General features: G+C 36.7%; 1 protein-coding gene across 7 annotated transcripts in view; it reads right to left on the reverse strand.

Annotated features, from left to right (window-relative positions):
• Positions 1 to 9,742, reverse strand: part of VEZT (vezatin, adherens junctions transmembrane protein) — an 85,620-nt gene that overhangs the window by 65,509 nt on the left and 10,369 nt on the right. Inside the window, exon 1 of one of the 7 annotated variants that reach the window (XM_011990329.1) lies at positions 6,179 to 6,313. The exons of the other annotated variants lie outside the window; for them this stretch is intronic. The gene's annotated coding sequence lies outside the window, so the exon portion shown is untranslated. Of the gene's footprint in view, positions 1 to 6,178; positions 6,314 to 9,742 lie in introns of those variants that run through there. 7 annotated transcript variants of the gene reach the window in all.

The raw sequence follows: 9,742 nt of genomic DNA on the forward strand, positions 1-9,742 counted from the left end.
GTTTTACTCCAGTAGAGCCTTAAATTTTAAAAACTTTAAGAATAGCTGAGCTAAGCTGTTGGGAGATTATTTCTACATAAACTTCATGCTCATCTAACTGATATTCAGTCTTCCAAAAAAAAAAAATTTCCTTCTTTAAAAAATTCTGTTGGGGTGTCAACATAAGAAAAGAAGTGCAAATCTGACTATCTGGGCCACAGATATTAACTAGGAAAGCTAGATATCTCAATAAACCTAGCGTCTTCCACAAATGGCACTTTACTGAATGGTTTCTTTTGGATATTGACACACTAGTAATATCAATACTACAGGTCCACAATCCAGCACCTCTACTGGGCTAAGAACAGTCAATGACTGTCTATCTTACAACTCAGTACTCGTTGCAATGTTTCTGTTTTTCTTCTATGTCTCTTTCTTTCCTTTCTTTCCCTTCTCTTTCTTTCTTGCTTGCTTGCTAAGAACAGTCAATCTTTGTCTGTCTTCCAACTCAGTAGTCATTGTTGCAATGCTTCTTTCTGTTTTTCTTCTATGTCTCTTTCTTTCCTTTCTTTCCCTTCTCTTTCTTTCTTGCTTGCTTGCTAAGAACAGTCAATCTTTGTCTGTCTTCCAACTCAGTAGTCATTGTTGCAATGCTTCTTTCTGTTTTTCTTCTATGTCACTTCTTTCTTCATCTCTCTCTTTCCTTCCTTTCTTCCTTTTTCTTTTCTTTCTTTTCTGGCTAAGAACAGTCAATGATTGTCTATCTTCCAAGTCAGTAGTCATTGTTGCAATGTTTCCTTCCTTCCTTCCTTCCTTCCTTCCCTCACTTCTTCCTTCCCTCCCTCCTTCCCTCCCCTCCTCCTCCTCCTCCTCCTCCTCCTTCTTCTCTCTCTTTCTCTCTTTCTTTCTCCTGTCTGTTGTTCACGCCAGAGTGCAGTGGCACAGTCTCGGCTCACTGCAACCTCCATCTCCCAGGTTCGAGTGATTCTCCTACCTCGGCTTCCCAAGTAGCTGGGATTTAAGGCATGCGCCATCACACTTGGCTCATTTTTGTATTTTTACTGGAGATGGTGTTTCATCATGTTGGCCAGGCTGGTCTCAAACTCCTGACCTCAAGTGATCTGCACTCCTTGGCCTCCTAAAGTGCTGGGATTACAGGCGTGAGCTACTGCGCCGGGCCCTATGTCACTTATTCTGTGTGTCTGAACCCTCCAAGCTCTTCACACTAGCCCTGATGCACCCTTGAGACTCTCTCCTTCCCTTTATCAGAAGAGCTGATCTCAGGGCCATATACCCTTTCAGAAAAGCAATTTGTAGTCTGCACTAACTACTGGCCAAATTCTGATTCTGGTCCCTCACACTATCTGTTCTCTCTTGCAGATGGCAATGACTGAGTGCTAACAGCATTCCAGTGTAAAGATCATCTGGATAGAAAAGGGATAATCATCATTTACTCCTTTATCACTAGCCAAATACTTATTGAGTGCCTACTCTGTGTCAGGCACTAGTTACTTGGGTAGTTCTCGCCCATTAACTTCTCTCTGGGGATATACAAGAAAAGTTAACTTATTTCATCTGTAAAAGGACACTAAGCTCAACTACTCAACCTGGGTTTGTTTGTTTTTTACTGTCTTGCTGCTTTTATACGAAAAATGTAAACAATACAACAAGATATAAAATGAGAAATAACTTTGTTTTTCCTACCCTAGTCCCCTAGTCTCTCATCCAAAAGGTAATAAATATTTAGCTCATGAATCCTTCCCCCCAAATTTAGTATCCACTTACATATGTATGAATAGCCTTCAAAATTTCTATACAAATGGAAATATACTATATACTTTTCTCTGCACTTGGTTTCATTGACTGTATTTTAGAGACCTTTCCATATTAGGACATATATTGTACCTTATTCCTTTTCAGTGTCCTTATACCATTTAAATTCCATGAATCTATCATGATTTATTTATCCAGTCTCTTATTGTTGGATACTTGGACTACAAGAGGTATAGAAAAATGAAAACATTTAATAAATGTGTTTAAGTATTAAAATCAAAATAACTTGATTACTGATTGAAAATGGTTGGCCAACGGAGGGATCAAGATTAAGATTGCTGATTTGAAGAATCAGGTGGTGCTATTTAATGAAATATGAAACAGTGGCGCAGCAACAAATCTGAGGATGAAGGTGATGTATTAGAAGTGCCTTATGAGATAGTCAAATGTGAATGGCGTAGACCTAAAATGTCTGGAGGTCAGGAAAGTAGCCTACTGAATGTATAGATTCAAGTTTTTAGCATATAAATATGGTGGCAAACTCATATGATATACCAGTATAGAAACATATGTAGTCTGTAAGATCAACTAGAGATAATGGTATGAGAAGACAGGAGGGCCCTAACAGAGTTACTATACATATTTTAGAAAACAGCAGAGCCAAGCCTGAAAAACAATGTAGTAACACTAAAAATAGTTAACATTTGCTGAGTTGCTTATTTAGTAGGCATTGAGTTAAGCACGTTTTATAATACCTCATTTAATTCTAACAACTCTATAAAGAGGTATTTTTATTATTACTCTCATTTTACAGATGAGGAAATGAGTCATAAAGAGGTATAACTTGCTTAAAGTCACCATCAGAACATAAACCCAGTTGGTCTGATTCCAAAGCTCATACTTTTAAACTATAATATAAAATTGTCTCTTTGAGAAAAATTGAGATGTAAAAGAAACCACCTCTCTCAAGTTCACCATATATATCATATGTTATATTCTATAAGGTTCAAAATGCTGAACCCTGCAAGGTATAATTTTTAATTCAATCATATTTTTGTCTCTCTTCAAGCTAACTTCATCTTAAATTGTCCCCTTCCATTGGTGGTTTTAAGTTTCATAGAAGCTACACAATCTGGGAACATACCAATACAGACTTTTTTCTCACGAGAATATTTTGGAAAATGCTCATATAAAATTGGTGTTATTACGATCTACAGGCTCCATGATTTTTATTCATCCTTCAGAGAGTGCTCTGTATTTATTAGCCTAAGGCTAATATAAAGTAGCAAATGGGAAGAAGTCAAGAAATTTTAAGGTATAAATTCAGAGAAGAGAAATAATCAGAAGGCAATGGATTACCAATTTAGAAATTTAGTTTCCAAGGGAAATAGAGCCATAGCAGGCACCAACATGAACAAGATAATGAAAACAAAACAAAACAAAATAATATTCCAGTGCTGTGTTTTCCCAAGGCTATGGGGCTATAAGTGGTGACTGTTTGATAATGGCTCTTGATCTTTTCCCACCGCCCATTTCTGAGTTTACAGCAAGTTTAACCTCTGGTTTGGTGATGTCAGTGGAGGCTGATAATTCTGCTTGATACTACCCAGATGCACAATCTTCTCACAGGAGGATGATCAGTGTAGTTCCTATCTGGTTGGTTGATTTATTTTCCACCCATCTCCCCACAAACAACAGCAGTACTAAACATTTATTGAGTACCCAGACAGGGCCAGGAATTAATCTGTTTGTTTTTTTTTTTTTTTGTATATACAAGCCTGTCTCATCTTTGCAATAACCTTATGAGGCATGGCTCATTTTAGACATGAGGAAACTAAGGCACAGAGAGACCAAGGGAACTTGCCCAAAGTCACAAGGACAGATAGTAGTAAATAAGAGAAGAGGGATTTTTCTGGGTCGGAAAAACCTGATAGATTCAGTGCTGTTATCTACCCCATCATATTGCAAATAATTTTGAGTAAAGAAGTTCATTAATTTGGTCTAATGTAGTACTGTGTATAGTTGTTTGTTTTACTTAACTAGAAACTAAACTTGTAATTTTAAATCTATTTAGCAGATTAAGTTAGAAAACTCAAAATAGGCTAGCATTATTCTCCTGATATCTACATTTATTCCCAACCCTTATTTTTGCTTCAGATGAGCTATAGCTCACATGTAAGAATTCAGTAAGAGCCGGGCACCATGGCTGATGCCTGTAATCCCAGCGGATCACTTGAGGTCAGGAGTTTGAGATCAGCCTGTCCAACGTAGTGAAACCCCCTCTCTACTGAAAATACAAAAATTAGCCGGGCATGGTGGCGGGAGACTGTAATGTGGGTTTATTGTAATACCAGCTATTCGAGAGGCTGAAACAGGAGAATCACCTGAACCCAGGAGGCAGAGGGTGCAGTGAGCCAAAATCATGACACTGCACTCCAGCCTGGGCAACAGACAGAGACTCCCTCTCAAAAAAAAAAAAAAAAAGAAAAAAGAAAATTCAGTAAGAGCATTTGCCTCACGTTACACAAGGTTAGAAATTGGCTGCAAAGGTTCTTGGGGGCTACAGAAACAATGGTACTCTAGTCTTAAAAATTACTTTCAAAACTAGCTTAATGGGTTTCAAAAACAACTCATTGAAAATGGAGGCCCAGAGCGGTGTCTCTCGTCTGTAATCCCAGCACTTTGGGAGGCCGAGGCGGGCGAATTTTTTACAATGAGAACATATTCATGTGTTATCTGTGTGGAAAAAGGTAGTTAAGGTCTGCTAAGAAAAAAAAAAAAGAAAAGAAAAAAAGAAGGTACCCAATTACATGTGAGTTTAGTAAATGAATAAAATGAGCCAATACACTTTTCCATATAAAAACTAATGATGGGGTGGGTGCAGTGGCTCACCCCCGTAATTCCAGCACTCTGGGAGGTTAAGCCATGTAGATCACTTGAGCCAAGGAATCTGAGACCAGTCTGAGCAATATGGCGAAACGCTGTCTCTACAAAAAATACAAAAATTAGCCGAACATGGTGGTACACACCTGTGCTCTTAGCAACTCAGGAGGCTGAGGCAGGAGGACTGCTTGAGCTTGGGAAGTAGAGGATGCAGTGAGCTCAGATTGTGCCACTGCACTCCAGCCTGGGCGACAGAGTGAGACTCTGTTTCAAAAAATCCAAAAAATAAAACAAAGGAACAAAAAAACCCAAACCAAACCAACCCCAAAACTAACGCTCTACTTCAACTATTACACATTCCTTTATTTAAAATGTCAGTATGATATCTAAACCACATTATCAGGTTTGGCAAAATGCTAACTATTGTCAGATGTCAGATGTTATCTGGGCCATGCAGTCCATATTAAATACAAAAAGCAAGAAAACACAGGCACACTAGCTACTAACAGAGAAGGGCGTATAAGGCACAAAGCATTGGCACAAAAGCCCAAAATTGTGTAATGTCTGAGAAGTAACTTTGTTAACGCAGACTTCACACCTATATGAATCTGTGCTTATTCTGGTTCAAAGGATCAAAAAGCCTTTAATTTCCATTCCCAAGTTACAGAATTAACCAAGTTATACGTAACTTTTCTTCAAGTTTGTACCAATTTGTAATTTCTCTGGGAAAAAAGTATTCTCTACATACTACCATGTAAATTACATATTTTTAAAAGTTTCTACCATGCCAACAGAACCTCTAAAAGATCTTTAATTCAAAATAAAATCTCTAGGGAAAAGGTATCTGCAACTAAAGGGATTTGATGGGAAAATATGTGCCTGAAAATTATTATGTGTTATTTCAAAGCATTTAAAAAAATATTTTATCTTTGAATACAGCTTAAAGCTATAGGTCTAAATGTGACTATCACATATAGAACAACAATATATCGTTTTTGGAAAATACCACTGAAAAGGATTAAACTCCTCTTGTTAATTGCTATGATTTCCATGTTTTTCCAGGCTAGCTGCAGAATATCACAAAATAAACTGATGAGTAAAACTGTAACAAATTATAAAAGGCAGTGATTTTTCTCAATTTTTAATGAGGAATCTACTTAAAAGGCTACATCTCTGTCAAAATTAACAAAATCCCATGATGGAAAATAAATTTCCCCATAATTGTATTGCCAATGTAGTAAATTTCTATAGACTTCTCACTTATCTTAATTCAGTACACAATCACAAAGTATAATCTGAAATTAACTACTTTGTGCTTTTATCTCCCTTAAACCTTAGATAATATCAGGATATTAAGATATAAAATAATAGGAAATGCTTTTCAGAGCATTCACATTTCAACATAATTTCTAACTTAGTATACCAAAAGCCCCAAATTCAAGCATTAGTTAATTAATCAGCAAAGTAAAATCGAATCATAGAATTTAAAGAGATTAAGCTAAAAGGGTCCATTAAAATTGGTCCAACTGATTAAACTACTCACAGACAGCATGGTTCTAATTTCTCCAGTTGACCTAAACGAAAAATTTACTGCCTCTTGTCCATATTCTTTTTTGATCCATACATTTCTTTCTTTGATGATTCCCACTTGTTTCTCCAGAAGAATTACAGTACAAAATGGCCACTGAATTGGAGGGCGTGCCTCTGTCATTACTAAGCATTTTCCTATCAGAAGCAGACCTTTGAAAAAATATCTGAACATTATTTCTTCAGTGCTGTTATTACTCAGCAACTACAGACGAAGGTAATAGGAATACCGGAGTTTTAAAAATGCCTTCAAAGGATGTTTTTAGTGTTAGTGTTTATTTAAAAGTTTTTAAATAAACCAAGAAAAAGTGAGACACATATATTAATAAGTTTGTCTGGCTGTAGGCTTCTAATATTTTCCACTGAAATCCTATCCAATGATTCTTATATGAGATGTAATAAATAGCAAATATTTTAAAAAAGAGTAACCTTAAGATTTCTCTACACAACAGTACAAATGTACTTAAGTGTAATACTACCTAAGTCCAATATCTAAATAAAAATCAAACATACCCATCAAACGACTAAGAGATGCAATAGGAGAAAACTGACTCACACAGCTTTTATACTCTATTGACTAAAAAGCAAGGATAGCAGTGGATTGTCTTAACTAAGTGGAGAGAAGCCAGCAATGGTAGATTGGTATCTCCCTGGTTCTGATGCTACTTTTAATATTATTTGAAATCTAGTTAATTAACTGGCACGTATTAGTCACTTAAATGAATGCAGAGCAGAAGCAAGGAGAGGAAGCAAAACTTCATTTTCAACTGCTTTAAGACAAAGGCCAGAAGATCAAACACAATTGGCAAAATGTTGGATGTGAGGAGAGCATGGAGTAAACTTTAATATAATGTTTGGATATTATGAGATAACATCCAACTTTATTTCCCTTGCTTCTTATCCCAAATAAAAAAATAAAAAATAAAAAAAAAGGAAAGATAACAGGACACTATGGCTCACACAGGATGAGGTGAGAGGAGAAGATAGCTGGAGCCTAGGAGTTCAAGGCTGCAGTGAGCTACTATTGCACCACTTGTACTCCAGCCTGGGTGACAGAGTGAGACTGTCTCAAAGAACAGAAAAAAGAATAAAAAATCCATTTTAATAAAGGTCTTAATGAGATATAATATTAAAAGTTGTGGATTAATCAGCAAAAACCTCAACAATAAGAGATAGGAGGCTATATTCTGTCAACTACATAAATTACAATGCAGATTTTAAAATAAAGGGTGTCCTCAAATACGTTATTTCAAGTAAAAAGTAATGGGCACACTGATTTGCTATAGTGGGAATAAGTCTCAATGTATACTATAAATAATACTCAAAAAATCCAGAGGCAATGAAGTTAGTATACTTTTTTTTTTTTGAGACGGAGTCTCACTCTGTTGCCCAGGCTGGAGTGCAAATGGCGTGATCTCGGCTCACTACAATCTCCGTCTCCTGGGTTCAAGCAATTCTCCTACCTCAGCCTCCTGAGCAGCTGGGATTACAGGTGCCCGCCACCACACCCAGCTAACTTTTGCGTTTTTAGTAGAGACACGCTGGTCTCAAACTCCTGACCTCAGGCGATCCGCCTGCCTCACCCTCCCAAAGTGCTGGGATTACAGGAATGAGCCACTGCACCTGGTTGGAGTTAGTACACTTTCTAACACTGTGCCCCTGTCGAGTACACTGAGCTTTGAACTTTTTTTCCTAAATCCTTAAGGCATGAATTGCTTCTAGGAACTCAGAGAACACCTGGTGCAGAACCAAGGAAAACTAAAATTGAGTCAGGATTTTTAATATAAAAAGAGACTGGAAATGAGTAGATTCTTTTCCTGTATTTTCTAATTAATGGAAGCCTCTAAGGGCCTACTCTCATTTATTCAATCCACTAGATAGTTTCCGATCCCCTAGAATGGATTTAAGAAAAATTTCATACCAAAGGATGATACGGTATAAAGGATGATCCTGGGAAACAAGTTCTAGAGAAATTAAATGATTTATTCAGAATCTCATTACTAATTTATGTTAGTCTCTTGACTCCTCATCTAGTCCTCTTTCCACAATGCTTTTAACAGAATGAAAACTTTCAATATAGCTGCACATAAAATACCAAGGTAACTACAAAAAGTAATGTAGGCACTGTGTGTGTCATAGCTTGAGACAAAGGGACTTACATTTTAATAAATACAATAAAAAATACATAAAAGAGAGAACAACTTCCTACTTTTCTTGGATGTTTAGACGTAAAAGAGAAAAAAATGTTTTAACTGGAGCCCCAAGGATCTGTGAAGAAGCCAAAACAGAAGAAATCACACAACATAAGCAGAAAAAAAGCAGACTTGTTCCCCAAGAATAATTTTTGTCATTCATATTAAACATGGAATTTCTTGGTTATAAACCGGAGTTAGTGTTTTGTTTTTGCTTTTGTTTTGAGACAGGGTCTCATTTCATTGCCCAGGCTGGAATGCAGAGCTGCAATCACAGCTCACTGCAGCCTCAACCTCCTGGGCTCAAGCAATCTTCCCACCTCAACCCCCAAAGCAGCTTGGACTGCAGGTACATGCTACCACACTGGCCAATATTTACATTTTCTGTAGAGACAGGGTCTCACTATGTTGCCCAGGCTGGTCTTGAACTCCTGAGCTCATGTGATCTTCTAACCGCAGCCTCCTAAATCGTTGGGATTACAGGTGTGAACCACCGTATCTGGCTAGACTTGGTCTTAATGGTCAATCTTTGATGTCAATAGAGTTGTGATTTAATAACACTATTAATAAATATTATTCCTATTATAGATAGTGATAGCATGAATTTTGCTATGCTTCTAATCTCAGCTACTACTTGGAACTAGATTATTTTAAATAATACAACTTTAGGGCTTTAAGTTTGACAAACTGAAACTCAGGATATATTTAAAAAATAAAATGATATAATAATACTTTAAATTTTATATGTATAATTATTCTAGACAGAAAGCTCCATTATGAGAATAGCAAATACGGTCCATATATATGTTCACAGACAAAAACAATATTCTTCCATTAGTCAAATGAAAAATGCAAGTAAGAAAGAATCCACAATTATTACTTAGGGAAAAAAATGCTTTAATGTTTCTCAGAGATGTATAGTAACTTTTAAAAATACAAAGAAAGGCGAATCTCTCGAGGAAGAGAGAAATTTTTTAAAACTTCCTTTTAAATGTGAAAGGTTTTGTGAGAGTCACTTCCTTTCATTCAACTGATTAAGTGCTATGGGGGAAAAGGATGAAAGCTGAACATATGGCCAACAAAGGGTTAACATTTAATAACTTACACAGAAGTATGAAAGAAGTTGGAGAAGAAAAAATCATGATAAAATGGGTAAAAATTATCTTTCTCAGCCAGGAACAAAAGAAAAGAGGAAGAATGAATTTAAACAAACACCAAAAACAGTAAAGAGTTCACCTACAGGCCGGGCGCGGTGGCTCAAGCCTGTAATCCCAGCACTTTGGGAGGCCGAGACGGGCGGATCACGAGGTCAGGAGATCGAGACCATC

This window comes from Mandrillus leucophaeus, unplaced genomic scaffold (genome assembly GCF_000951045.1).
Source record: "Mandrillus leucophaeus isolate KB7577 unplaced genomic scaffold, Mleu.le_1.0 Scaffold377, whole genome shotgun sequence".
NCBI classification, from domain to species: Eukaryota; Metazoa; Chordata; class Mammalia; order Primates; family Cercopithecidae; genus Mandrillus; species Mandrillus leucophaeus.